This window comes from Botryllus schlosseri, unplaced genomic scaffold, assembly GCF_051294905.1.
Source record: "Botryllus schlosseri isolate E-star unplaced genomic scaffold, Bs_hap1 Bs17a, whole genome shotgun sequence".
Classification (NCBI taxonomy): Eukaryota; Metazoa; Chordata; class Ascidiacea; order Stolidobranchia; family Styelidae; genus Botryllus; species Botryllus schlosseri.
Genome location: NW_027648626.1, coordinates 2,075,149 through 2,102,873, shown reverse-complemented (window position 1 = coordinate 2,102,873; position 27,725 = coordinate 2,075,149). Strand labels below are relative to the sequence as shown.

Below are 27,725 nucleotides of genomic sequence, written 5' to 3'. Positions count from 1 at the left end.
TATTGGAAGAAGAAAAAGAGTGGCGCCTATCGCCGTTGAGACGGACTCTCAGCATTCCCGTGGCCACTTACTGGCCACGGAAAATTTCGTGGCCGGCCACAGATATTCCGTGGCCGGCCATGAACAGTGCTATTCTATGGCCGGCCATGGTGATTTTCATGGCCGGCCATGAAATTTCGGTATGGCCGGCCATGAAATATCCATGGCCGGCCATGTCAAACTCATTCTTATGGCCGGCCATGACTGAATTTCATGGCCGGCCATAGCCAAATTTCATGGCCGGCTACAATCTATCAAGTTAGTATTGATGATCAGCACTGTACGTGACCGTGATCGTGCTCAAATGTATGATCAATTATGTTCTATTATGGGCGTTTAGTAAATAGAACTAGGTGAGAGCGAGAGTTTAGCTCAGTCTATAAGCATTTTTACCCGAAATACCGGAAGAATAGCGATACAAAAAACGATAGGAAGAAGCAGTGGCGTAGCAGCCACCTGGCGGTTCTGGCTCTGCGCCAGGGGCGGCAGGCTCCAAGGGGGCGGCAAAATGAGGCAGTACAGTAGGGCTCTTCAAAAATGACTTTTTTCTCAAATCGCACTGGCTACTTGATAAAATTGTTAGGTTACCTAATTTAAGCCTACAGCTACACACCAAATTTGGTTCAATTTCAACCAGTGGCCGCATTGCTACAGGAGAAGAAAGTTTCTATTTATTATGTAAAAATAAATAACAATTTTCTGTTCACCCCATGAAAGTGTTAGGTTGTCTATAGAAACGATGTTCACCAAATTTGGTTGAATTCCAACCAGTGGAAGCAGAGTTATCGCCGTCGAAAAATTTGGATTATGAATAAAATAGTATTTACGGTGACCAATTCTTTAATTATTTATTATAGTGGGCACCGTAAATACTATTTTATTCAAATCCAAATTTTTCGACGGCAATGACTCCGCTTGTACTGGTTGGAATTCAACCAAATTTGGTGAACATCGTTTCTATAGACAACCTAACACTTTCATGGGGTAAACAGAAAATTTTCAAATTTTTTGTTATTTATTTTTATATAATAAATAGAAACTTTCTTCTCCTGTAGCAATGCGGCCACTGGTTGAAATTGAACCAAATTTGGTGTGTAGGCTTAAATTAGGTAACCTAACAATTTTATCAAGTAGCCAGTGCGATTTGAGAAAAAAAGTCATTTTTGAAGAGCGCTACTGTACAGTGCACAGGGCCGGCTAAAACAGCGTAATTGGTAGTCCAATAACTGGCGTCCCGTGAGCTAAATTTACATTCTACCATGAAGGATGATCGGCTATCACCTCTATCCATTCTGTCTATTGAAACAGACAATGTTCAGAGACTTGCATTTGAGGATATTATCGCTGATTTTGCTTCGGCGAAAGCCCGAAAAGTTAAGTTTTGAGGCGGCTATGGATTTCCTATTTGCACAATACATTCGTTCGCTATTTCTTGTCTTTATTATTTTTTGCCTTATTAACGTTGAGGCTGAGACGCGGCATATTATTTGTAATTATTTTTATTGACAAGATTGCTTGAACATGAATCTATGTCGAAATTTGCTGCGGTCTACTTAGGGGGGCGGCATTTTAAGCGAGAGCCAGGGGCGGCAGTACAGGCTGCTACGCCAGTGGGAAGAAGTCGAAACGATCCGGCCTAGTCTCTATATATCAATTAAAAACACACAAAATGATGTAAGTAAAGAATGCAATAAAAAGGAGATACCGCTAAATGAAACAGGAAATAATGGTATAGAAAGCTTGAAGCAACGAAGACATGTAGGCCTAACTGATAGGTGAGTGTTGATTTGGATGTTTTTTTGTCGTTGTTGTAGAAATAGACCCAAATATTCAGCTGACACTCGTCACAGCTAATCGTAAGAAACTGTATAGAATTTGAAAAAACAATGTATACCAAATATATGTCAGAAAAGCTCTAAAAGTACCCCAAAAGCTGTGAAATTCACATGCCATTCTGTGGCCGGCCACAGAACAGATCGGAGCTCGCTGTGGCCGGTGCTTCCCCCGTTCTGATATTGATTTTCTGCGGTAAGATGTGCATTGTGCAGACGCTGCAATCCATTGTATAGTTGGTTATATTTTGTAAATATGCAAATCTACGATTAAACAATATGATGCTGATACTGTCCTTCATTTTTCAACAATGTTTATCGTTTGTGATAAATCTGCGATGCAAAGTTATACGTATATATTTGATCATATATAGTTTCAGGATGTAGGGGAAGTTTAAAATCTTTCGTGAATTGCCCTGATGAATTTATGTATAATACAATACTGTACTGGAAATTTGTCTTAATTCACTGCAGATTTGTTCGATTTACGCTTAAGTAGACGACTATATATACCTCCTTGAATACATAATCTCTGTTCCATCGAGATACTTGATCGGTCAATATGCGGTCATTTTACCTGTTTTCTCGATCTCAGTCCTAAATACCGTAATCACAGGGCCCGAACGAAACAGTTAGGGAATCAAAGAACCAAGAATATGTGGATAATACTCTTTCAAGTTCCAGAAAAGCTGTGAAATCCACATAACATTCTGTGGCCGGCCACAGAGCAGCTCGCAGCTCGCTGTGGCCGGTGCTTTCCCCGATCTGATATCTCTTTCCAACGGTATAGAGGAGATGTTGTTGCAATGCAAGCAATTCCATAGTTTTTTATCTTTCGTATAGCTGAATAGCTGTGATTTGGATAATGCCGGGCTGATACAATTCTTACTTTCTGTACCAGGTCTATGATAAGTCTGCGATATGAGGTTATATAAGGTTATATATTGGATCATCATCATCCTGCTGTACATACCATGTTCGCCACCATCAACCTCGACGGAGCTGGCGTTAAAATTGTTGGACGATACAGGGGGTAATTTAAAATGCCCTGTGAATTGCGCTGACGAATTCACCAGCAGTAAATTACTGTACCGACACCTGGACTTAATTCATTGCAGATTTGCTGTATATGTAAGAAAGGACAATGATTGTGATGCAGGTACGTACTACGTACCGGTAATAATGGCAGGGTTCAAGCGCATCTTCTGTTGTTTCCAGAAATTTGCTTTTGGTCTTTTTGTCCGATACAATTGGATTTCATTATATTTTCAACTTCTAAGTTTAATATGGAAATCCAAATTTCTGTTGGACATAATGTTGATTTATAAGCAGGGTAATTTGAATATTTCCCTCTTTAAATCCTTCTTTTCAGGTGCCGGCCTTCCATGTCGTAATGAATTTTGTACGAATGAAAGGGGTAAAAGTAAATGCCGCAGTCATTATCACTGTCCCGGATGCCAAAAGATACTTGGACGCAATGTTCCCTCTAATTTTTCAAGAGTCTGCGCAGACACGCCAACTCACTGCGCAGGCCCTCGGACAACAGTGCGCAACCACCCTCCAATAGGATGATTAACTAACTACTGGGGGGCTTCGCCCCCCAGATCCCCCTACGGGTCCAGGCTTCTTCCGGTACTTATCATGTGCATTGGGTGCCCATTAGTAGTAGCGTCCCTAAACGCGCGACGCGCGAAAAAAATTCTATAATTCATGATTGCATCGGCCAATATTATCGGGCATTGCATATATATAGATTGCTATCAATTTTTCTCCTCTCCCTGCTCACATATTCAGATTTACCGGTAGAGCTGATCCAGCGAGGTGTGGTAAATAGATAGCAGTGTTAGGATCAAGTCACTACCTTCGAGTCACGAGTCAACTCGAGTCATTGCACATTTTGACCCGAATCAAGTCAAGTCCATCCATTTTCAAAGGTGACTCGAGTCAACTCAAGTCACTCGATTTTTGGAGGTGACTCGAGTCAAGTCGAGTCAAGTCAAGTCAAGTCACGAGTCAAGTCACGATTCAAGTCAAATTGAATTTTCGAAGTATGAGTGATGATGCAAAGTCATTAAATTTTGCTAACTGGGTGAAGGACAGAATATTTGGTCATTTATCTTGAATCAAATAACGATTATAAAGTTAAATATACATGCAAAAAGGTGTTGTGTCGCTCGCACACACGCGCAACTGCTAATAACATACATGAGTAACTATAGCTACATGCTACAGTCTGATTTTATCAGCCAACGTGGAGGATGGAATACGAAGCCTCGAGACGTTGAATAAATTGATGTGGTGCAATAGATACTCCCGATCCACACATCCGCGAGAATATAAAGGCATAAACTATATTCGTTCGATTTTAATCATACAAGAGTGTTGTTAAAAGTGAGAACTGCGCAATAAGCACTGAGCCGTCTATGATGCAAAGATACGTTGCTATTAGATTAATAAACTGCTACTACAACTACAACAACGTAAACTGTGATCGTTTCGTTAACGGTCAATTTATTTGTAATGTGACAGAGGGGATCAGTGAAACGTACAATCAGTGAATGACTGGTTGCTCTCACAAGTGACACCGGCGTATCAAGAACAACCGGAACGTACATAAGATAAGGTGATTTCATCGACGCCGTTTACTTATAATGACTCGAAATTGACTCGTGAATTTTGCTCCGAGTCACGAGTCAATCCACGTTTCTGAAGCACCGAGTCAAGTCAAGTCATTTTTGCAAAGTGACTCGAGTCAAGTCAAGTCATACGGAAAAGGTGACTCGAGTCATCCCAACACTGATAGATAGGCCCTCTAAATAATAATAAAACATCTTCGAGCGACCCGTTGATATAATGACTTCGTTACATGATGCTATTTCGTGACCCCCTATCTGCTATGTCAAAAGATATTGAAATCGCCAAAACGTACTAAAGTAAAAGACGTACACGATTTCAAATTGCTATTTCTTAACTGGAAAATAATGTTCTCTCGATGTGGCATTTGTCTTGTTGCGGGACTCGGATCGCCAGGACAGGAACATTCGGCGCCAGCCATTTAGGCGCCGATGGACATGGACAATTACACATATATTTGTATATATCGAAGTTTTCTGTCAGCACCGGGGCAGTCTTTTTCGCCCAAGGTTTTCTTACGTCTTGGCGCGTCATGGTGTGGTAATGGCCGACGCCCAACTGCCCATTTCTATAAACAATGCCTATTTTTTGTTGGGAAAGGGTACTCAATAATTAGATATCTTGAAATAATAAAACGCGCGTAGCGCGAAAAAAAAATCCTGAAAAATTTCAAAAAATACACCATGATTTATGTTAATTCTCGAAATAATTTTGGACCCCTTCGAGCTCGGCCCCTCCAATTGGAAAGGGGTGCTGAAGTTACGGTCCTGAGTAAATCTTACGCAATGTTCATGCCACGCAAAGAAGACTATCATTCGTTAGTTTCTCGCAGATTAACTTCGAGCTAGCCCATTGTTATTTATAACTTTGTTAAACCATGTTATTTCGCCATTCCCAGAAATAATGCGTTATTGAAATGATATCAGTATCGCTCACGTGTGCGGGGCCATACTAAAAAAATATCTTCCGAGGGGCGCAGGTGATTGTGAACTCTAATTTCGTCACGGAGCGCTATAGTTACCTTTACGGGGCTCACTTGTACCTCGGTTTCAGACTTCAGTGATAGCACTATTTGGCCCTGGCAATGTTCCATCTTAATTTTCACGAATATGCGCGCCTGTGTGGTCCACTGGACAACAGTGCGCAACACCATTTCTGGTTTTTTGTGCGCAGCGTAGATTTTCTGTGCGCGGAGACCGTTTCAGCACTGCGCATTTGCGCACGTGCGCAGCTTAGAGGGAACATTGCTTGGACGCAAGGACCGTGGTTGTAATATAGACTTATCTTATCATTTTGAATCTAGATCAGTGGTTCCCAACCTTTTTTTAGACACGCCCCTTTATGATAGTGAAAAATTTCGCGCCCACTTATCGTCATATCACAAAATCCAACCGGGATGTTAGCAACCCCAACAGATTTTTTGATGGCATGGAAGGTTATAACTGTTGATGAGAGAATTAAAAAATAAGAAATTCGGTCTATATATATAGAAACACGAGTGAATTGGAGGTGAATTTTTTTCAGTTGACCGCTTCTTCGCCCCCCCCCCCCCCCCTTCAGAGCTTTCACGCCCCCCATGTTGGGAACCACTGATCTAGATAATATGGAGAAACCAACATGTGATCAGTGTAACAAACGTCTTTTCAACTGAGATATTACTTATTGTCGACACTCCGCAATCTGCATATCTCTGTGCTCCCAGGGGATTATGGAAGTACCATACAAATAGTTCTGCCACGGGGTGGGAAATCGTATCCAGGACTCATAGTCAACAGAATGACTCTTACAACTGCGGGGTCTTGGTATTGAAGGTATCTCAAAATTTCAAAAGACATTTTTTCGGTAATCGCAATTGCTGTTTCAGTTTGCCGAACACTTTCTGAATGGTGATGACGAATTCGACTTTTCTGCGAGCACTGAGTGTTGCCGTCAATATCGTCAGGCATTCGGGAACATGCTTTTAGGTTGTACTGGTATATTTGGATATTATTAAGTTTGAAATTCCACTTATTCATAGTTTCTCTTACCACAGAAAAGGACGTATTGCAGAGGAGACGCGTCCGGTAATGCCTCGCAATACATTCTACTGGTTTATAACCTGTGTATCAGACTAATAAAAACAATTCGTTGGTATAATAATTGATTCCTTGTGTAGTCAGTGCGGTGATAATCCGAGAGACTTCCACCAAAAGCCGTTTTAGCGATGGGGTGGGCGTGGCTGGAAGTTCGTAATTATGATTTCATTTACTCTCCATTATATGAAACTGCTTTAGGAACGAACTTTCTGAAGCAGAGCAGGATGATTTCAAGACAAGTGGACATGGACAAGTAGGCTATACAGGACGGTTTAAAGAGCTTCTGTTTGGGTGATAGCACTAGTAGAGTTTAGGCTACATCGCACCTCCCCGTAAATTTGTGATAGTCAGAGAGGATAAAATACATTTCGCATGCAGAAAAAGGGAAATATGTGCCGAGCCGTTTAAATTTAAGACTCTTCCCGAATACATTACGTAGTAGGCATACTAATATAATTTGATAACTGGCGATATAAGTGTAATTATAGTTCACAAACAAAACCGATGCAGTGCACATAGGGATGGTCTGCTTCAGATAGTCACAGTGATTGAAAGAGGACAGTTTCAATCAATGTAGATGAGCAAAAATCATTAAAGAGCTTCTTGGATGTTCAGAACTTCAATATGATATTCAAAAATCATTAACTGGCCACGAACTTGTGGCCGGCCACGATGAATCAGTATGGCGGGCCATGAAATTCGCTGTGGCCGGCCACGAAATAACGCTTTTCCATGGCCGGCCACTGCAGTAGGGGTCTCAGCTTTCCCGTGGCCACTTACTGGCCACAGATTTTTCTGTGGCCGGCCACGAATATCTCGTGGCCGGCCATGAAAAAGCGTTGTCTTGTGGCCGGCCACAGCGAATTTCATGGCCGGCCATACGAATTCATCGTGGCCGGCCACGAGTTCATGGCCAGTTCGTGATTTTGGCACATCTAGTTGGATCAAAATTCGCCCCTTGCATCCACTTTGACTATACTCCAATAGATCTTTTTCTTTTGCACTACGAACTTGCTGGCGGTTAGGTTTGTAGACGACTTCCACTATTATTGCAGGTAGGCCTACTTAAGTTACGTTACTGCTTTATTGAGTAGTTCGTGGATGGGTTTACCATGACTTCACACATGTTTATCGTCTGTGTTCGCCGTAGAAATGAATTTAATTCCCTCTGACGATTGTAAAATTGCTCTGGGGCGGTGCGATGTAAAGTAACACCGAAACATATATGCATTCCTTGAACTTCCTAGATAGTTGATATAGTAATGTGAGAGCGTGCATCGTATTGCTCGGTCATACAAACGACTTACATTAAAACTGGTGTACACAGCTTCCACACCAAGCGCTCAACGGACTGGGATTGCGTGGAGAGATGAAACCGTGGTGTAGACTCGATAGCCTTGCAGTTTCTTCGCATCACCATCGACCAGGCCCATAGTGCTACAAACGTAGAAAATCTAACTCCCTGCCTCTCCTTCATTTTTTACATAAGGAAACCGTCATATTTTGCTTCAAAAAGTTCGTTTATTCCGTTACCAATTTCAAAAAATCGAAAGCAACTGAAGATATGATCGCAATCATTCATATACAAGTATAGTTAAATGCAATGTGTCGAATATATGCTTTTCACAGAACACGTCAAGGGGCCCTCCATATTTTGATAACCGAACTCCCCAACCCATTGTTTGCGAAAATCTTCGATAATTCATGATAAAATCGGTCAATAAGATCGAGAATTGCATATATATTGCTATCAATTTCTTGTCCTCTCTACTCACGTAATCAATTTACCGGAAGAGCTGAGTGAGGTGTTTTGGAAACTGTAGGGCCCGTTGGTATGACTCCGTGACACGGTGTTATTTTGTGACCTCCAGTCTGCTATATCAAAAAATAAAGAATCGCCCAAACGAAGGCTACTAAACTAAAAGACTGGCATATAACTTTTTTTCTGCGGGATGCTATTTGTCTTGTGAGGTTCAGATTGCCAATACAGTATTTTATATATATAACGAAGTTTTGGGTCAGCATAAGGGCAGTCCTTTTCGGCCAAGGTTTTCTCGCTGCCGCTCGTTCTGGCACACTTCTTGGAGTAGCATGTTACATGGCCTAAAACTCTATATGTCTTGGTCCGTCGTGTCGCGGTAATGGCCAACGCCGATCTGCCCATTTCTATAAATCGTGCGTATTTTTTCTTGGGGAAGAGTACCCCGAAATTAAGATATTTGGCAGCTCGAAATTTTCAAAAAATACTCTGTGTTTTATCTTAATTCACGAAATAATTTTGGGTCCCTTCGACCTCGCCCCTCCCCCCAATTGGGGGGTTTGGGGAGCGGCAGTTACGATCCTGGATGCACTTTACACGACGATAAGTGTTGGCACTGCATTCAGATGTTGAACTATCATTAACGATTGTAACTTGTCCGTGTCATTAAGATTGTTCCCTGAACATTGACTGGGGGAAACATTCCATTGTTCTTCGCATCGACGACAAATACACCATGACTATTATTCAATAGGAAGGCTTGGCATGGGCATTTTTTATCGATCGATGCACCTATATGGATATATATATATATATGAACAAATTATACGGGATCGGAAACGTGATCAAACTCGAATTTCTATATGCATGGAAATATTCATAGATTCATCGACACAATTCTTATTGTCCAGCAATATGAGTGCTATAGCTCCATTGATGTTGAGGATAGCGAATGTCGTATGTATCGCAGTATGAAAATCAAATATGTATATTACTGTATATCACGGACTTCTCATAGACCCGATACAGAAAGGAAGGGTTGTATCAGCCCAGCATTATTCAATTCACAGCTATTCAGCTATACGAAAGATAACAAAGTATTGACTTGTTTGCAACTATACATATCATGTCTATACCGTTGAAAAGAGATATCAGTTCGGGGGAAGCACCGGCCACAGCGAGCTGCTCTGTGGCCGGCCACAGAATGTTATGCGAGTTCCATAGCTTTTCTGGAACTTAGAGAGTATTTTCTACATATTATTGGCTCTTTGATTCCATAATTGTTTCGTTCGGGTACTATGGTTACGGGATTTAGTACTGCGAACGAGAAAACAGGTAAAATAACCGCATATACCCAGCAAACACGAAACAGCCCATTGAGGTTAAAAAAACGTTTTTATTTGGTTCATATTAAAGACTAGCATGATAGTTTTAAGTCGGTTTTTGTGTCGACGCGTTTTAACGCGTTCTTCACGCAAATCGGGATCGTTAAAAAAACGTAGATAAAACTGTGTATCTACAATGCTTTAGAACGTACAATCGATGGTCAGAAAAACATCCTGAGATACTAACATCCCTGTATTCCCATATTTAGGCATACCTGAGGGTGGCTGCGGACACATACACGTATCACAGTACACATTGCCTTTGATGAACTTATAATTCATACAGAAAACAGTGTCAACGAAACTCAAAGAAAATAATTCAGAACGAAACGATGTCAAAGAAGCGAATGAAAAAATAATCAAGCCAACTGATTATGTGTCTTCTTCATCTTCTGATGACGAGGATAAGACGCTGCTTTCTGCCTTTTTCCCCATAGAACCCTACAGAGAAACAACAACATTGAATGTTAAAGACATGCTCGGTCCTGTTTAGATAGCTCTTAGTACTACACAGTGTTGGGATGACTCGAGTCACTTTGCAAAAATGACTTGACTCGACTCGGCGCTCGAGATATATGGATTGACTCGTGACTCGGAGTAAAATTCACGAGTCAATTTCAAGTAATCAAGTAAACGGTGTCAATTAAATCACCCTATATCTTATGTACGTTCGGATTTTTTGCGATATGCCGGTATCACTTGTGAGAGCAAACAGCCATTCACTGATCCTGTTGTTACATCATAATTTAATTGACCGCAAACGAAACGGTCACAGCTTATGCTTGCGTTGTCGTCGTAGTAGTAGTTTATTCTGTTAGCAAGGTATCTTTGTTTCTCAGACAGCACAGTGGTTAAATTGCGCGGTGCTATCTTTTACCAACTCTCCTGTATAATTTAAATCGAACGAATATTGTCTATGCGTCCCTATTCTCACGGAAGGGTAGTATATTGTCCCTCATCAAATTATTGCAACTTCTCGAGGCTTCGTATTCGGTCCTCTATTTCGACTGATAATAGAACGTAGCGTGTAGCTATAAAGTTACTCACATATGCTATTAGCAGTTCTACGTGTGAGTGATAAAACGCCTTTTGCATTTATATTTAACTTTATATTATTTGATTGAAGATAAATGACCGATTAATCCGTATTTTACCCAGCAAAATGGAATGCGAGAACGTGTCGTCCGACATCCGACTTCGCGCCTGCACTCGCGAAGAGATCGTCGGCGATGAAACCTTTGCACAAAGTGATAGACGCGCTTTCACTGAACTCTTCGATATTGATATGTCCAAGCGTTGATTAATCATGTCCTGGTCAAATAAGCCCAGCGGTATACAGCGACGGCCCACAATATATGCAACTAACATTATTTCATTGACCTAATTGTTTCGTGAACTTTGAAAAAATTTGAAAAGGTTGGCCACCCCCTGCACAAACCATAATAGACTTTTGAAAACGATTGGCCAAACCTGCACTAACCATAATAGACTTGCAATGTTAAATTACAAAACATTCTGTTGAGTAACATTACATCGTATTACATTTGAATAACTGAACCATGACACTGAATTGGTTATCGATTGAATAATGATTGACAAAAATTTATTGATACCGTACATCAGGGGTGGCCAACCTTTTCGGCCAACGGGCCACATGAGATTTCCAAACCATTGCGTGGGCCACTTGAATGTTGATGTGCTTTTTTAGTCGTTCGATAGGAACGGACCGGATTATAGGTAACGGTAAAAAAGGACTCATATTACCACACATCAAAATCGTTAACAATTATGTCATGAAAACATGTCCTAGTCGCGCAAAGCGCGAAAATATTATTAAAGTTAATGAAAGAATTAGGTCAATAAAACATTGTTAGTTGCATATATTGTGGGTCGACGCTGTAAACTGCTGGGCTCATTTGGCCAGGACATGATTAATCAACGCTTGGACGTATCAATATCGAAGAGTTCAGTGAAATTGCGTCTATCACTTTGTGCAAAGGTTTCATCGCCGACGATCTTTTCGCGAGTGCAGACGCGAAGTCGTATGTCGGACGACACGTTCTCGCATAATTGCCAATATAGCTAATATCAATTCCGTAAATAAGACGTTTCAGGAGGAGACACCAATACTAAAAGCAAGAAATCGATTGGCAATACATCGAGCGCAGCGCTAAAAAAATATCAAGACAAATAAATCCTTTACGAGATATTCTACTTTATGGTCATATACAAAGATGGCTCCTGGCTACGCCAACATGTCGGAACTGATATTTTAGTCATCAACAGCCTAAAGTCCGCGGTCAGGCTAACATTCGCACACGCTGCGCACACACGACAGTCCTGCTGGAGACGCGATAGTTCAGGCTGGTACCATAGTGTAGCCAGAATACCCTGCATGCCGCCAAACAATGTGTTGGGGTCGCTAATATTCTGGCTGCTCGTTTTAATATTTTTGATATGACGATAAAGGGGTGGTGGCGAAAATTTTAGCTATTGTCAAGGTAGCTTGTCAAAAAAGTTCGAGAACCACTGAGCTAGCTCAACATTTACATGGGGTGTAAGGTAGGCTACTGAACACATATAGATAGGTTCGAAGGTAAACATAAATGTTGCTCACTATATATGATCTTGTACAACGCGAGCTCGTTAAAAGCCTCCTTCCCAGATTTTCCAACACGGCTGTAACTGCTCCACACACGGGTAGTAGCGACCTTTTTCATGATGGATCTGACAGATTGGCCAATTGTGTCGCCTCCAACTGAGCTGAATCCAGCTATCTGAAATCATAATATACAAACAGAATTATTCAAGTGCAACGATCATACCCGACAAGGACTTTTTTTAGCTTTTCCTGATTAGATTGGAATTACAGTTAGATATATTTCCGAATCAGAGTAGAATAAGGATTATAGCTACACAGCAGTTGTCTGCAAATTAGATTTAAATTAGAATTATAGCTACAGTTTGTATACAAATTAGATTAAAATGACTAAATTCGAGAAAACTTGGACATCGCATCAAGTTCCAAATCATGGTCCATTCTTATTTAGGACATGAGAATAGCAAATGTCTACACCATACAGCAAGCTTGGCTTGTTTCACACAATAGGCCTACAGTCACCTTTACAGGAAAACCAGGAATTAGATTAGAAGTAAAACAAAAATGCATAATCATGCATCCAAGCCTCTTGCTTTGAGTCTGGAGTTTTAACTAGGATTGCAGAAAAGTTGTGAGAAGACTGCTAACGTTACGTCACTGCTATTTCAATGCAATGTGCTGTGTAACTTTCCAGTTGACCGAACAGTAGCTATAGATATTGGTATTGATAACTAATCTACGGATAGATGTGCAACACGTGGCTGACGGTTGAATGCTGAAATTGATGTCAGTTTCAAATTATTGTTTTCTTTCAAAATAAGCTATTCGCTTGTGTGCAACAACACTATTCCGCACAAGCAGAAACGGCTTCGTCGTTGTACTAAGGCATGGTGTATCATATCTGTTTGTAAAAGGGTAATGTATTGCATCTTATCAATTTATTTCTCTATTCTCTATTTTGGCTGGTAAAGTTACCAGTTCTAGAAGTTCTATAAACTGAGGCTGTGCAATTACTTACGCAGTTTAACAGTTCTGCGTATATGTGAGCAATCTCAATGGCTCTCAACTCGAGTCACATACAAAAATCGAGTGATTTGACTCGAGTCACCTTCGAAAATCGATTAACCTGACTTGACGCGAGTCAAAATATACAATATGGCGGTATCGTATCTACAGGGGTTCTTAAATACTTTTGGTCATGAAACTAAAATGCGGATATTCGACCCCCACATTGTTTTCAGAATATTAAAATGAATCCAGTGCACATAACTATCCCCGCAAAGCATGAAAATATAGTCTCAAGTTACTGAAGATACCTCATTACTCTAAAGAACCCTATTGAGGGATTCTGGGTACAGCAGTTGCAGTTATTGCTTCACATCCACGAATCAAACATTGATACTTGGTTTGAGATTGAGTTTTTGATATCATTATAATTATCAAAGTCAGTCCGGTTAAAAATTCTATACAAACCGACGGAATACTACGAAAGTATGTAAATCCACTTTTGCGATCGTCTCAGTGTGATATTGTGACAGTCCGGTCTGCCAAGTGGGAAGTTGCTTCTGCGTTGGATGAACTTTAAACTGCAATTGTATATCATGTTTTGCTAGCCATAAGTCTCAGAAGTATTAGAAATATTCAGCCTCATACCTGCGGTACAATCTTTTTGTAGAACAGTTTAATTCACTTTCCGGTCAAGAAGTTTACCAATTTTGCCAGCTCTTACGCATCTGCTTACTCTTCCGAAAAAAATCAGTGCTGCTGTTTCTGAAATCGAAAGCAGTAGGTGGTAATCTTAGCGCTGGCAACTCAAGCTCAAAATTTTGTTTAACCGGTCTCAATCGAAAGCTACTGTCACATTGATTTCGAAAATATAAATTAAAATTTGGTCTGGCCACTGGAGCCCCCCGAAAATAACCCTCAATGTCCGAATCTACATTGTTTCTAACAATTGTATCGCCCGTAGACAATAGTCGAATAAAGTCTCTTTTCGACTGTGACGCCAACAAGCGTCTCGGCAAAGTCGAGCTGTGTTCCCCATGATTGTTAGAGTATTTTGCGACATATAATTCAATGTGACCCGAATACGTCGAGTAGTTTATGCATTTCGCATCATCGCGAATAGTCGAATAAAGTCTCTTTTCGACTGTGACGCCAACAAGCGTCTCGGCAAAGTCGAGCTGTGTTCCCCATGATTGTTAGAGTATTTTGCGACATATAATTCAATGTGACCCAAATACGTCGAGTAGTTTATGCATTTCGCATCATCGCGAATAGTCGAATAAAGTCTCTTTTCGACTGTGACGCCAACAAGCGTCTCGGCAAAGTCGAGCTGTGTTCCCCATGATTGTCAGAGTATTTTGCGACATATAATTCAATGTGACCCGAATACGTCGAGTAGTTTTTGCATTTCGCATCATCGCGCATCCACGAATTTTGATTATACAAATGCAGCCTACCTACGCATATCACTGCGGAATTCGATATAGATGCGTACTTCCTTGCACGTATCAGATGAATCCATTCGGCTCTTTGTGGGTCATAAATTTCATCGGAACTGACAATATTATAACATAGTTCTAATGTGAATGAGACACCTGGTGCGATAACACACTAGGGCCCTTTTCATACCGGGGTTCCGGGAATAACATTTCTCGAAAATGTTTACCGGAACCCCTCTATGTGAACATAACACTGGTTTTCCGGGGCGGTATGAACGCGCTTATTTTCGGAGATTTTTACGGGACCGACCGAGTATGAACGCGAATGGCGCAGCTGGGTTCCCGGAACGCTGTCAATCAAACTTTTAGTTACGGTAACGCGCTGTTCATTCAGGCTGCTTGTATTTCGAGGTCAGCTACCTGCTTCATTTTGATCTTCTTGTGTAATGGTGTTGGAAATGCATTATTCTTGGATTTATATTCTGTATGCTCACAATACGTAGTCACTGACTACTAGTCAGCTTCTTTTTTCTGTGGTTTTGTAAACAGAGCACGGCTAAAAAGGTAGAACACCATCTCCAAATGAATTGATGCAGCATTGGGTGAGTTGCCTGAAAACTTTAGGACTTCAACACTAATTTGGTAGGTGATCTTAACCCTTACCAAATTTGTTACATCAAAGGCAAGTTTCTAACCATGGATATGCTGTGCGTAGGTTAGTCACCGTCATGAAAAGGGGATTTAGTAACATCTGCTTTGATAGTGGCAGCACAGCAGAGAATGGTGTCCTTAGCTCTGAATCACTAACCAAAATCGAAATTGTACCTCTGAATCACTAACCAAAATCGAAATTGTACCAACGGGCTGGTAAACCATCATACATCATCCAAGCCATAATTTGGTTTTCACCTATGCCTTCATTTTCTTGTTGCAACCTAGTCATTCCTTTGCTATGCAATGTTAGGTAAGTGTAACTTAATCTGATCTTTCTGCAGGTCTAGATGGAGGATACTGATGAAAAAGGTGGAACTGTGCAAGTGTGCATCAAGTTATAATTTCTCTCATGAATAAAATGAAACAGCACAAACACATCTGGTTAAGCAAGAGCACTGTTTATTGAGGAAGTCACACAGTGACACAGGGCATTTCCGACGTCTGGGCGAGCGATACTTGGATCACCACCAGGTCTTGTCTTCATTGCGTATACCATCCTCAGTATCATTCTGGCCTTAGCGGATTGCAGTTTCTGAGCAAAGCCGAACACCGCGCCTTCAGTCGACCAAAATCTTTCAACCTTCATGTGTGTTTCTGAAAAAGCAATTGTGAATTCTAAGGACAGCAGAAAGGAAATTTATATTACATATTTGAAATTAGCTTTAGCAGAGGGAAAAGGCTTCATGAGCCGGGGCTGAAAGGGATAGGCTGCGTCATCAGTTATGTAGGCTAGTACGGAACCCTCTGGCTCCCAATCATGAATTTTTGTCCACCCACAACACTCATACAAAGTACTGGAATTTCAAAATGCGCAACTTTAACTACTCAATTTTTCAAACTAGCAACTAGAACGGGGGTGGCCAACCTTTTCAGCCAAATCGCCACATTCGATTGACGAACTATTCTGCGGGCCACTAGCCGCGCCAAGCGCGAAAATTTTTGGAAGTTGACAAATTAATAATATTGTCACTTGACTATATTGCAAGCCTGCTGTCATATCGCTGGACTCAGTTTGCAAGGACAGGACTATTCGGCACCTGGACATATCGATATCGAAAGCTTTGTCCAACATGCAGCAATCATTTTGTGCCTAGGTTTCATAGTCGACGGTCTTTCTGCGAGTGCAAACGGGAGGTCGCGAATATATATATAGTTAGACTCAAATCTGATACATTATGCGTTCTTTCATTTTCACAAAGGGGTAACAATATTAAAAGCAAGAAATCGAGTGACAAGATGTTGCGCTAGGCGTTTTTACTTTTGATAAATATATCGCAAGGTATTCTGCTTCATTGTAGTGTACGAAGATCTACCAAAATGTCACTGGCTCATAGATATACAATGCGCCGGAACTGATATTTCAGTCATCAGATATCAAGTGTTGCGGCCAGACTAATCAAATTTTTGATTTTCCTTGCAAGTTCACAATCTGTGCATTCCATTTTTGATAATACTACCAATTTCGGAATTTAACTCGCGGGCCACGGGTTGGCAGGCCCTGAACTAGAACTATCAACTTTTCAAAATCTGCAATTAGAACTAGAACTACTCACTTTCAAATATCCGCAACTAGAACCATAAACTATTCACTTTTTCAAATCCACAACTAGAACTACTCAGTTTTAGTAACTAAATGAGTAGGTTGATGTACATTGTACATGTCTGACTACACTACAAAAATATACAAATTTAGTCTCATTTTCAGCAATTTCAGTCTTAATAAGTGAGCAGGGTTGTAAACAAGTCACAAGTCGATCCCACTTCAATAGTTTTGACTAGATTCAAGTCGGGTCATTTTCAATTTACCACCGAGTCAAATCTGAGTCCAACTCATCGAGCAGAGCGTCGAGTTCGAGTCATGGTTTTATGACTCGAGTCCGAGTCCAAGTCATTGTGTTGACTGCTCAGTTTCCAGTTTAAGTCTATTGTCCATCAATTTGGGTCTTACTTTTGAGACAGAAAGTAGCCTACTTGGCAAGAACAATTGGTCTTTCAGACTTCTTTTCTGACATAATGATTCAAGACCAAATTTGTCTGACCTTTTTGTAGTGGTATGCTACGCAAAAACTGGCTGACATTCCGCCATGACAAATATAGAAATATTACTATGCACAAGGGCTGGGCAAAATCGAGAACCTGAGTGATTCGATTCTGAATCACTTATAACGCTTCGAGTCGAGTCGAGTATCATCATGATGACATCACAGCACAATGTACTATGCCAAAATTCAAATGTGTAGGCTACCTTTTATGCCACCACAAAGAAAATAACGCCTATTGTCCGTCACATTAAAGATACTTTGGTGTTTTGTCGACCATGCCGTTTTCATTGCACTGCTTGACAGTGTTATGGCCTTATGGGATGGTCATGACTTTGGAAATGTGTTATTTCCAGCACCGTTCGTAGCTTTGTACTATATCTCGTATGTTGCGACACAGCCAATCAAGGTTTCAAGGCTTACTCAGTGGAAAATAGTATCAAAACTACGGTATAATTCTCGTTACTAAATCAACTTTCAGTATAATTTCAGTACTCGAAAAATAGTATTTTAGTACTCGACTCGAATCATTAAAGTTAATACTCGATTCAGATTCGAGTACTCGAATCATTGTGGCTAGCCCGACAAGGCACCATCAATTATTTTTATTAAAATCAACTTGTTTGTTTTGAGGTATTCATGGTGTTTGTCGACTACTATGGTCATTTACACCAGGCCGATATTCTTCTTATTTTCCGTAACTGCCGACTTACCGTATAGCACGGCCCACCTCTAGGCTTTTGTAAGACACCAACTTGTGACAGTTGCCTTCTTAAATAAAATACATCTGATGTTTACCTGGATCTATAAACGATTGGCTTCATCCTTCATTGGCTAGCCTCCAAAGAGCGACAGCTACTCATCAAGCAAGAGAAATTGAGTTCGTATAATTTGCTGGCTGCTTTTCGTTATGGTCTCGAAGCTCGTCGCAGAGTATACCAAATGTTTCTCTGACGGATTTCTTGAATTCCCTGTACAGTGTACATAAGACTAGATTTACCCAAACCATTATACAGCAATCACAAAGATAAACTGACTTTGTCGAACGCAGATGTGATCGGTGGTTCTTTTCATTCCAGGACTCTATCCTCTTTGCTGGCTTTCAGTTTCTGCTCTCAGCTTCGGTTGATAATATACAAGCCAGGAACATGCTCGGGCTCTATTACTGATACAGGTATATTGAGTATATAGAGCCCCATACACATTGAGAAGGCACATCCGCAACATCCCATAGCTAAAAGTTGGAGCCAACTTCTCCACATCTCACGAATATGCCTCTCCCACGTCGTTTTCCACAAGCATATTACAACTGGAACACCCCACAGACATGGTTTCGTAACTATCAACACTTACGGAGAATCGCGTTCATACTGGCCACTATTTCCCGCGAATTTACCGAAAAAACGACCTGTATGAACAGAAGTTCGCGGTAACTCTAAATAGGTATGAACGCGCTCTTTTCCCGGAACTGTTTCGGTAATTTTTTCTCTATGTCAACATCGCCTGTTTCGGAACTTGTTACCGAAAGAGTTTCGTAAATCCGGTATGAAAAGGGCCTAGGTGTTCTCTGCGCATAACAGGCTAATTAACGAAACAGTGTTTATAGTGCATCATAGATAGATAAATTGTACCTATAATTGGGATGTTCGGCAGTTTGAAATCATACATTTGCGATATCTGCGACGCCGATCAAAACATGGCGGCCAAAAACCACTTAGATCACACACCACTGTTTATGCCATTTTTGGTTTGGTTGGGATGCCGTTTAGGACTTAGCTGAATGAATTATGAGAATGAGCCGTTTTGTTAATCAGTCGGTTAATCGCGGAGAATAACTGGTGTGTTCTCATTTCTAATTGTCCAAATTTTTATATGCGCGACAAAAAATATGGAAGTAGGCTACTTACATTTTAGAACGTATTCGCGTTTACAGCGATTGATGCGATGCAACCAACTCAAAGTAGCTGCAACCAATGTTCCCTCCAATTTTTCAAGAGTCTGCACGCACCCAACTTGGACAACAGTGCGTAGCGACTAAAAAAAGGTCATCACTTTGATGTTTTGTGCGCAGCTTAAATTTTCTGTGCCCAGATACGGTGTCAGCATGTCGCAATTGCACACTTGAGCAGCTTACAGGGAACATTGGTTGCAACACCTAAAACTACGTTCCAATATTGCCAATTCAAATAAAATTTAGGAACCATCAAGACCCGAATGGAACTATATAATTGTTTTGTAAATTGGCCAGCTAGCTTCAAATAAGTACACGTTGATGTTGATAGTAAATTCTACAATATGCGTTGGCTTCTGTGCTATCATTTGTATTCACAAATTTGTAAATGCGCTACGACGCGAAATACTAAAACTACTCGAATAGGACGTATATTGGCATCACATCAATCTCTAGCAACATACTCAGAGGGTCACGGCCTCACCGGGAGCACGGCTTGACCTCGCCGAGACGCTCAATGGCATGGCGTCACAATCGGTACCGTGCGTACCAAATGTTAATCGGCATTCAGCTCGGGCGCCCTTATTGTTCAGTAAAATGAAAATTTCCAACTTTGTGGGAGATTTTAGGGGGTTTCAGTGCCCGGACGAGATTTTAATTAGTATTTTAGGAATCAGTGAAAAAGTAGTTGGTACAGCTGGTCGCCAGCGGTAAGATTATACCCAGTAGGCCGTGTCATATAATCTCCTACATGTTACGGTATGTTATCATAATATGATACGAAAATGACTCATATAAGCATAAGTTTAGAAACTTACGTGGATAACTGCAGACGACCAAGCCATTGAGCAACCCATATAGTATGCAGTCCGGTACGGTGATTGTCCCTGATAACATGCTACATTATAATGTTATAAATAGCTGAAAATGCTTGTATTATTATCATTACAGCCACCGAAATAGACGTAATTTTCGAACTGTTTGCAGCAAGTCAAACAGCTCTCGGAGTCATAAACTACAGGGTATTCCTTCAAAATAGCATATTACTCGCTCAACTATGTACCGTACACCTAGTTTTTACCCACATCCGGTACCAGTCGCAATTCCAGCTTCCAGAATTTAACATACACAACTACAACTACATTCCGAAACAGTCATTCCGCGAACGAAGCGCGAAGCGCGGTTCAAATTTCCAGAATAATCTAGAAGTCACGCTCGGATAACCACGTACAGTTAAGTGCACCCATTCGACTTATTTAGTTATATTTACTCGGAATAAAACTGGAATTCATGCTCAGCTAGCGAAACAGACGAGACTCACGAGACAATGAATATAGGCTGTATATAATGATGACGGTAAATCAGAAAATAAGGTTTTCGACCAAGTAACACGAATTTATACTGATGGCAGCACTCTATCAAAACGCAACGGTATCTACAGGTTCCAAATAGCTTCCCACATCAGAATACTTACCACCAAATTGGAATTCATACAGAATAATTTGATCCTCAAGATCATTTTTCCTACGTATTTTAAACATACCTCTGAAACATAAAAATCGAAACCCTAAAATAACCATTCGAAACCATCCCGAAAGGTTTTTTTACGGTTCTGTGTTTGCTGGGTATTGACAGATCAAGTATCTCGATGAAACATACGCCTACATATGCATTCTAGGACGTATAGTTGAGTCTACTTGAGCGTAAATCGAAAAAAATCTGCAGTGAATTAAGACAAATTTCCTGTAGATCATTGTTTTATTGATAAATTCATCAGGGCAATTCACGAAAGATTGTAAACTGCCCCTGAATCCTTAAACTACATGATCAAATATGTATGAATAACTTCGCATCGCAGACTTATCATAAACGATTAACATGGTTGAAAATGAAGGATATTATCAGTCTCATATTATTTAATCGCAGGTAGGCATATTTACACAATATAACCAACCATACAATCGATTGCAACTGCACAATGCACATCTTACCGTAGAAAATCAATATCAGAACGGGGGAAGCACCGGCCACAGCGAGCTCCGAGCTGTTCTGTGGCCGGCCACAGAATGTCATGTGAATTTCACAGCTTTTGGGAACTTAAAGAGATTTTCTGACATGTATTTGGTATAAACTTTGCTTTCCAATCCTACACAGTTGCTGACGATTAACCGTGGCGAGTGTCAACCAAATATTCGGGTCTATTTCTACATAAAAAAAAACATCCAAATCAACACTTACAAGTTACCAGTTCTGATACTGTCTTCATTGCTTCTAGCTTTCTATACCATTATTTCCTGTTTCATTTAGCGCGTATCCCCCTTTTTTTATATGCTATTCACATCATTTTGTGTGGTTTTATATGATATAGAGACGCTGCCAGATCGTTTCGACCTCTTCCTATCGTTTCATTGTATCGTTGTTCTTCTAGTATTTCGGATGAAAATGCTTATAAACTGAGCTAAACTCTCGCTCCCATCTAGTTCTATTGATGGTATGCTCATAATAAAACAAATAATTGATCTCACATTTGACCACGATTGGATCACAGACAGTACTGATATTCAATATTAAGCTGGTATATTACAGCCGGCCATGAAATTTTGTTGTGGCCGGCCATGAATACGAGTTTTCCGTGGCCGGCCAAAGAAGTTTCGTGGCCGGCCACATCGAAATTTCATGGCCGGCCATGAAATTCTCTGTGGCCGGCCATGGGATGGCACTTTTCATGGCCGGCCGTGGCCAGTGAGTGGCCACGGGAATGCTGAAAGTCCGTCTCACTTCTTCTGGTCATATCTTGTCTCGTATACGCCCTAAACGCCTGGTATTGGTCTTTACGGAAAGGTATCGATTTTCTGATTCTTATGATACCAGTTTTATACGTATACCTTGAATATTTATTGAATAACAAAACTTTTACGCGAGACGGTCGGCCGAAAATTCATGCGCCAGCCGCTACTGAAAACTTCAGTCAACTTTATGTGTATTTTTTTCATCTATATACGGCTATATCGCAGTTTTTCTGCGTAAAACACGTGTACTATGGGACTATATGGAAAGACATCGTTCCAATTATTTACTTGAAAGCAAAATTACAAATATACGTTGCAGAATTTATGAATTCTATGGATTTTCCGACTGGTGGTCGCTGAAGTGAGTTTTTAGACAGCTCCGGTATTTTGTTGGCAATTTATACCTTCAAAACGAACAAGATTTGGCATAAAAGTCTGGGCCTTGGCAGAATCAAACACTTCATATCTGGCGAATTTCCAAATATACGTTGGGAGCGAGCCGACTGCACCGAACGAGGAATGCGCGTACGGTCTGTCAACTGCAATTGTCCTACGATTGATGGAACCGTATACCAACAGTGGCCATCACTTGTACATGGACAATTTTTATACAAGTGTTGAATTGCTCAAACTATTACAGAGTGAAGGGACATACGCGTGTGGGACCGCTCGTACTACGAGAATAGGTTTTCCTAAGAAACTTATTCTGAAAAAAAACTGGGCCCGGAAAAGCCAAACGAGGCGATATGGACTGGCTGATGTGCGATGACGTGTTGTGCTATAGCTGGTACGATAACAAACCAGTATACTTGATGTCGACAATTCATCGACCAGATGTGACCTCGACAACCACTGTGAAACGGAGAAAGTCTGCCACGAATCCTGATGGAGTCTTATCATGTCCACCACTGATAAAAGACTATAACCAAAACATGGGTTGTTGTTGTTGTTGTTTATTAAAAAGAAAGATTTGGCGCGTATCACCTGTTGGTCTTTTGCACCACGACCAAGAATTGCGTAATAAATGAAAATCAGTTCACGATGGAGTACGTATTGGATAGACATTTAAAAAAAAACAGCATTTCATTGATACATATACGAAAGAATATCCAGGCGAGAAAAGAGAATTCACAGAGCAGTTAAAAAGGACACATCCACGGCTATTCACAAATTACGGTTGCAGGATAACACAAATTCAATTGTAAAAGGGATGATTCGAACCTCCATGAGGATAATTTCAAGGCGGAAATCAACATTAAATTCATTAAAACATGGGTGGTGTTGATAGTAATGATCAAAAGAGGAAGTACTACAGTCTTCCTCGCAAATCCAAGATTTGGTATAGGAAAATCTTCTGCTACATGCTGGAAATTTCGATTCACAATGCACGTGTGCTGCACGAAAGCTCTGTGGGCAGTAAACAAAATGCGTGTAGATTTCGCGAGGAATTGATCACGGCCTTAGTAGGCGAAAAAACGATGGAGTCGCCGACAATTACCATACGGCCAGATGAAGAGCTCCGGTTCAACAATATGTTATGGCATCAACCCACCAAGGCCCCGGACAAATCGCGCCAATTTTGCGTTTATTGCTTGGGGCTGAAAGCGGCTGCAAAACCGGACGATGCTAATTTGAAGGTGTTCCGATCCTACACTATATGTAATACTTGTAAGGTTCATCTTTGCCAGAACAGAGATCGTGAATGCTTTCTGCTATATCACAAAAAAGTCTGATTTGATCGTTGAACTAAGCACGGATCATGTTATGGCAAAGATGAACATTCCATTTCATCATCATGATGCATGTACATAGTTTTGGAGCAATACATTGAATTTACTTTCAATATGCCGGACCTGATGTGTGGAACAGTATCCCGCCGGCCATCCGACAGTCGACGAACATGTCCACATTCAAGTCGAAATACAAGCGATTACTACTAAATAAATACAGTCCATCCTCAAGATTACCGGACCACGACTGACCTATCGATCCCGCTTTCCATGACATGCCGCTCTATTTCTTTTTCAATACTATCTTCTTTACTTTCATTCAGTGTGCATGCCTCTTTACATCGCCTAGGCCAAGGTGGGTGTCCGATTCCGTTGACAAATCCAAGTCGCTTCGACATCTTCCTGTCTATTCATTGTATCGCATTTTTTGTGGTGTATTGAACTGATAAAATTGCTAATAAACCAATGATGATGAAGCTATCACAGTTTACTCGAGGTTAGAAAAACAGAACTGATAATCAAAACAAATTTTTCTCGCATTCAAGGGACCGTGGCGCTATGATACATCTTGCGAATAGCTGTTTTAAATGCTTTGTTGCGTAATACGCTAGAGGGCGATCTTCTTGTTCCTACGATACCATACAAGCCTTGATTGAACGTACGGAAGTGAATTTATCGCAATTATAGTGAACCGATTCAAATTCGGGGGAAAAGTGGAGATTTCAAAAGGGTTAAATGTATGAACGTACTTGATAACGGTGGCTGATGCCAATGATATTATGAAATTGTAGTCTATCGACTTGATGACTGATGTATAACTCCATTTGCATGTGCTGTGGCATGGCTAGTAACATCCAAGTTTCCATTTAGGATGAAGTTAGCTTTATCATTAGCAATTTTATCATTAGTCACGTGCAGCACATGTCTGGATCCATTGTCAGCAACGGTAGCTGTCGGAGCCGCGGCCATTTCTAAGGCAGGGCAGTTATTTTGTGCCTCTGGACTGCGAGAATGTTGTGATAGCAAATGGGTGAAGAATGATCTTGATGGTATGGACATGAAAACAGTGATCACTAAATAGACGCTATTTGTTACCAATAAATTCAGACTTGGGTACTGGGTAGTCTCATGTCATGTAATTAGTCATGCAACCCATCACTCTTTCAACTCGTAATTTTCCAAATCCTAAGCTCAAGCGATTCAAAGAGGTATGCCTACCAGACTCAACTAGATAATCCTAGTTGTCTAATTTAACCAAAATGCCTACAATCTAATTCCAATCTGAAATACAGAATATGACTCGACTCACCTTGAGTCAATCTGTGTATTGACTTGACTTGCAGACACGGACTGTCTTTACCGACATTTCATTGTAATTTTGAATAATAACAAAGTTACCACACTACTGGTATTTTGTGTGTTATTAGCCTACTGATACTTGAAAATATGACCAGAAACTGTTGAAAGTTAGGAAAATTGAGATAATATGAATGCAAATTGCAAAGCATTCGATATCACCAAGCAGAGTTCTAAAACGTGGGTTAAACAGGACTATAACTCGAAGCTGAACAGTCAACACAATGACTTAGACCCGAACCTCCGCTTGCCGAGTTGGACTCTAACTTGACTCGATGGTAAATTGAAAACGATTCAACTTCCCTCGAGTCAAAACTATAAAAGTGAGATTGGCTTATGACTTGTATGTATACAACCCTAGAAAGAACCACCATTGTATACTTTGATGTTTGATATAGTGGCCAAGCGTGTGGACATCATTTTCCAGGCCTAAAGAGGGACTTGCAGAAAAGACTTCACGGGCAGCATCTCGTTACCCAGATTCTAACAAAAGCTATAACTGCTCACGTTCTTGACGATAATCCGCAGAAACCATTAGTCATGTCCTTCCACGGTATGTTTTGAAGGTAAATGTATATGTTTTGCTGTATAGAATGCTATGTGCAGTAATCTGCAGTATTATTGAGCCTCCCGGCTATAGCTTGCTTATCTGTGGCATCATATTTTTGCCCTTAGCAGTTTTGCTATGCAAGCCTGCCGTATGCATTTGATTTACACATTGTATCGCAACCTTATAGTGTAATAGAGGATATTTTATTAATAAACTGAGTTGAACTGGTGTTAAAGTCGTGTCTAAGTCACCTGTCAATAATGTGTGGAGTGTGTAGGCATATATTGAATATCATTATTGATATATTGATTACTTCATTATGTCGGCTATCACACTTGCGTATTGATATATGCATCAGTAAGCATATATGCATATATACTTTATGAAGTTTTTGTGCCCTTGAAAATTTTGCACAAAATGAAACCCAGGTGGGTGTCTCATTTCAATGACTACTCCAAGACCAAGTCGTTTTGACTCTTTCCTATCTTTTCATTATATCGTAGTCTGTTAGTGTTTTGAAAAGATGAACTTATTATTGAATTGATATTTCAGTTAGCCAATATTTTAAACATATTGGAGTTTCGTTTTTAGGATGGACAGGGGGAGGAAAGAGCTTTGTCGCACAAATGCTTGTGGAAAATCTCTATGAACTCGGCGAAAAGAGCAGATTTGTGCATTTGTTTTATTTGGAACTTCACTTTAAACATGATTCACAAATCGGTACTTACAAAGTAAGTAGATCAGTAATTGTTGATCTGTGTTCGATGAGCCCTGTTCATCCCTGTATCCAACAAGCTTTGTAGATCTGCAGTTTTCTTTGAGATCATAGAAACATTTGTGGCGCGATTGTGTCTAACGTTAAGTCGGTATCAGACAAATACTGATCAACCCAATTTTCATGGAAGTGAAGGACTTGGTTTTCTACCAGTGTCAGAGCAGACAAATAGGCGATGGCCAGGTCACATGATCAACCAAGTCAATGACTTATTCCTTGAATTTTATCAACAATTTCAAAATGTTTCGGGCTAGACCCTTGCTACGACAATTCTTCATCATGGTATATTGACAACAATTGGGGCCCGAAGACAATCATTTTCGAGAGCTATCATATTCCTGTTACGGCTCTACTTATAGAACAGAGGCTTACCGTGATAAGTGTTGGCCACCAATCAATATATACGCAGTTAGTGAAAATGTTGTTTGGGGTCATGGAGCGCAAGCTTGATAATATGTTTTGAGAGAATGAATTTGGGTTGCAAAAAGTAATAGAAAATAGATTTGGGATCAGTCTGCATCACTTGTGAAATAGCCAACATAGAAACTGCTGAATACATTTTCGAAGATAGCGTCTTTTTGTAGCTTCATTATTCATATTGCGTTAGTTGCACAGATGCATCTTGCAATTTTGTGAGTAGTCACGTAGATTTTCCGAAGTTACGATTATTCATTTTAATTATAAGGCAATAATAATCTCTCGGTAAGCGATGTTGCTTTGATGTATATTTACCTGCATCATTATCTATGTCCTGTTATTATCGATACCGGTATGCATATCGTATTGTTAATTCGGCGTCGTAAACTACAACAAAATATTAGCAATATTTCGTTGTTTCCAGCCATATATTTACTTTATTATTATTGACACATTCTCAAATACAATGCATTTTATGTTCATTTTGATTTATCGGCATGCGATAATTTTACGACTGTTGAATCAATTTGCTACGCACAAATATATGTGTTTCGGGTCGCCAGTGTGTTACTCTCACACTTTGTCCATTCCTAATGGACATTGAATTAATTCGTTTTTACATTTTTATTCCTTTGAA

At 40.4% G+C, this 27,725-nt stretch overlaps 4 long non-coding RNA genes across 8 annotated transcripts; 3 read left to right on the top strand and 1 right to left on the bottom strand.

Moving 5' to 3' along the window:
- The first annotated feature begins 1,810 nt into the window (after positions 1-1,810).
- LOC145459597 (uncharacterized) lies at positions 1,811-6,084 on the top strand. The gene is made up of 3 exons (XR_013921474.1): positions 1,811-3,030; positions 3,244-3,350; positions 5,765-6,084. It is a non-coding gene; the product is annotated as an uncharacterized LOC145459597 (long non-coding RNA).
- A 76-nt stretch (positions 6,085-6,160) lies between these two features.
- Positions 6,161-6,644, top strand: LOC145459775 (uncharacterized). Of its 2 annotated transcripts, none has more exons than XR_013921555.1 (3): positions 6,161-6,316; positions 6,370-6,469; positions 6,538-6,644. It is a non-coding gene; the product is annotated as an uncharacterized LOC145459775 (long non-coding RNA). The 2 variants fall into 2 exon arrangements; XR_013921554.1 differs by having other exon boundaries at positions 6,370-6,478.
- Positions 6,645-9,980: 3,336 nt separating this feature from the next.
- Positions 9,981-21,094, bottom strand: LOC145459653 (uncharacterized). 4 transcript variants are annotated; one of them, XR_013921513.1, is made up of 6 exons: positions 20,290-20,405; positions 14,786-14,883; positions 13,977-14,093; positions 13,797-13,909; positions 12,342-12,501; positions 9,981-10,165 (listed from the first exon to the last, which is right to left on the bottom strand). It is a non-coding gene; the product is annotated as an uncharacterized LOC145459653 (long non-coding RNA). The 4 variants fall into 4 exon arrangements; XR_013921512.1 differs by lacking the exon at positions 14,786-14,883 and having other exon boundaries at positions 20,290-20,430; XR_013921514.1 differs by lacking the exons at positions 13,797-13,909; positions 14,786-14,883 and having other exon boundaries at positions 20,290-20,430.
- Positions 14,937-15,853, top strand: LOC145459654 (uncharacterized). Its single transcript, XR_013921515.1, has 2 exons — positions 14,937-15,369; positions 15,763-15,853. It is a non-coding gene; the product is annotated as an uncharacterized LOC145459654 (long non-coding RNA).
- Positions 21,095-27,725: the final 6,631 nt, after the last annotated feature.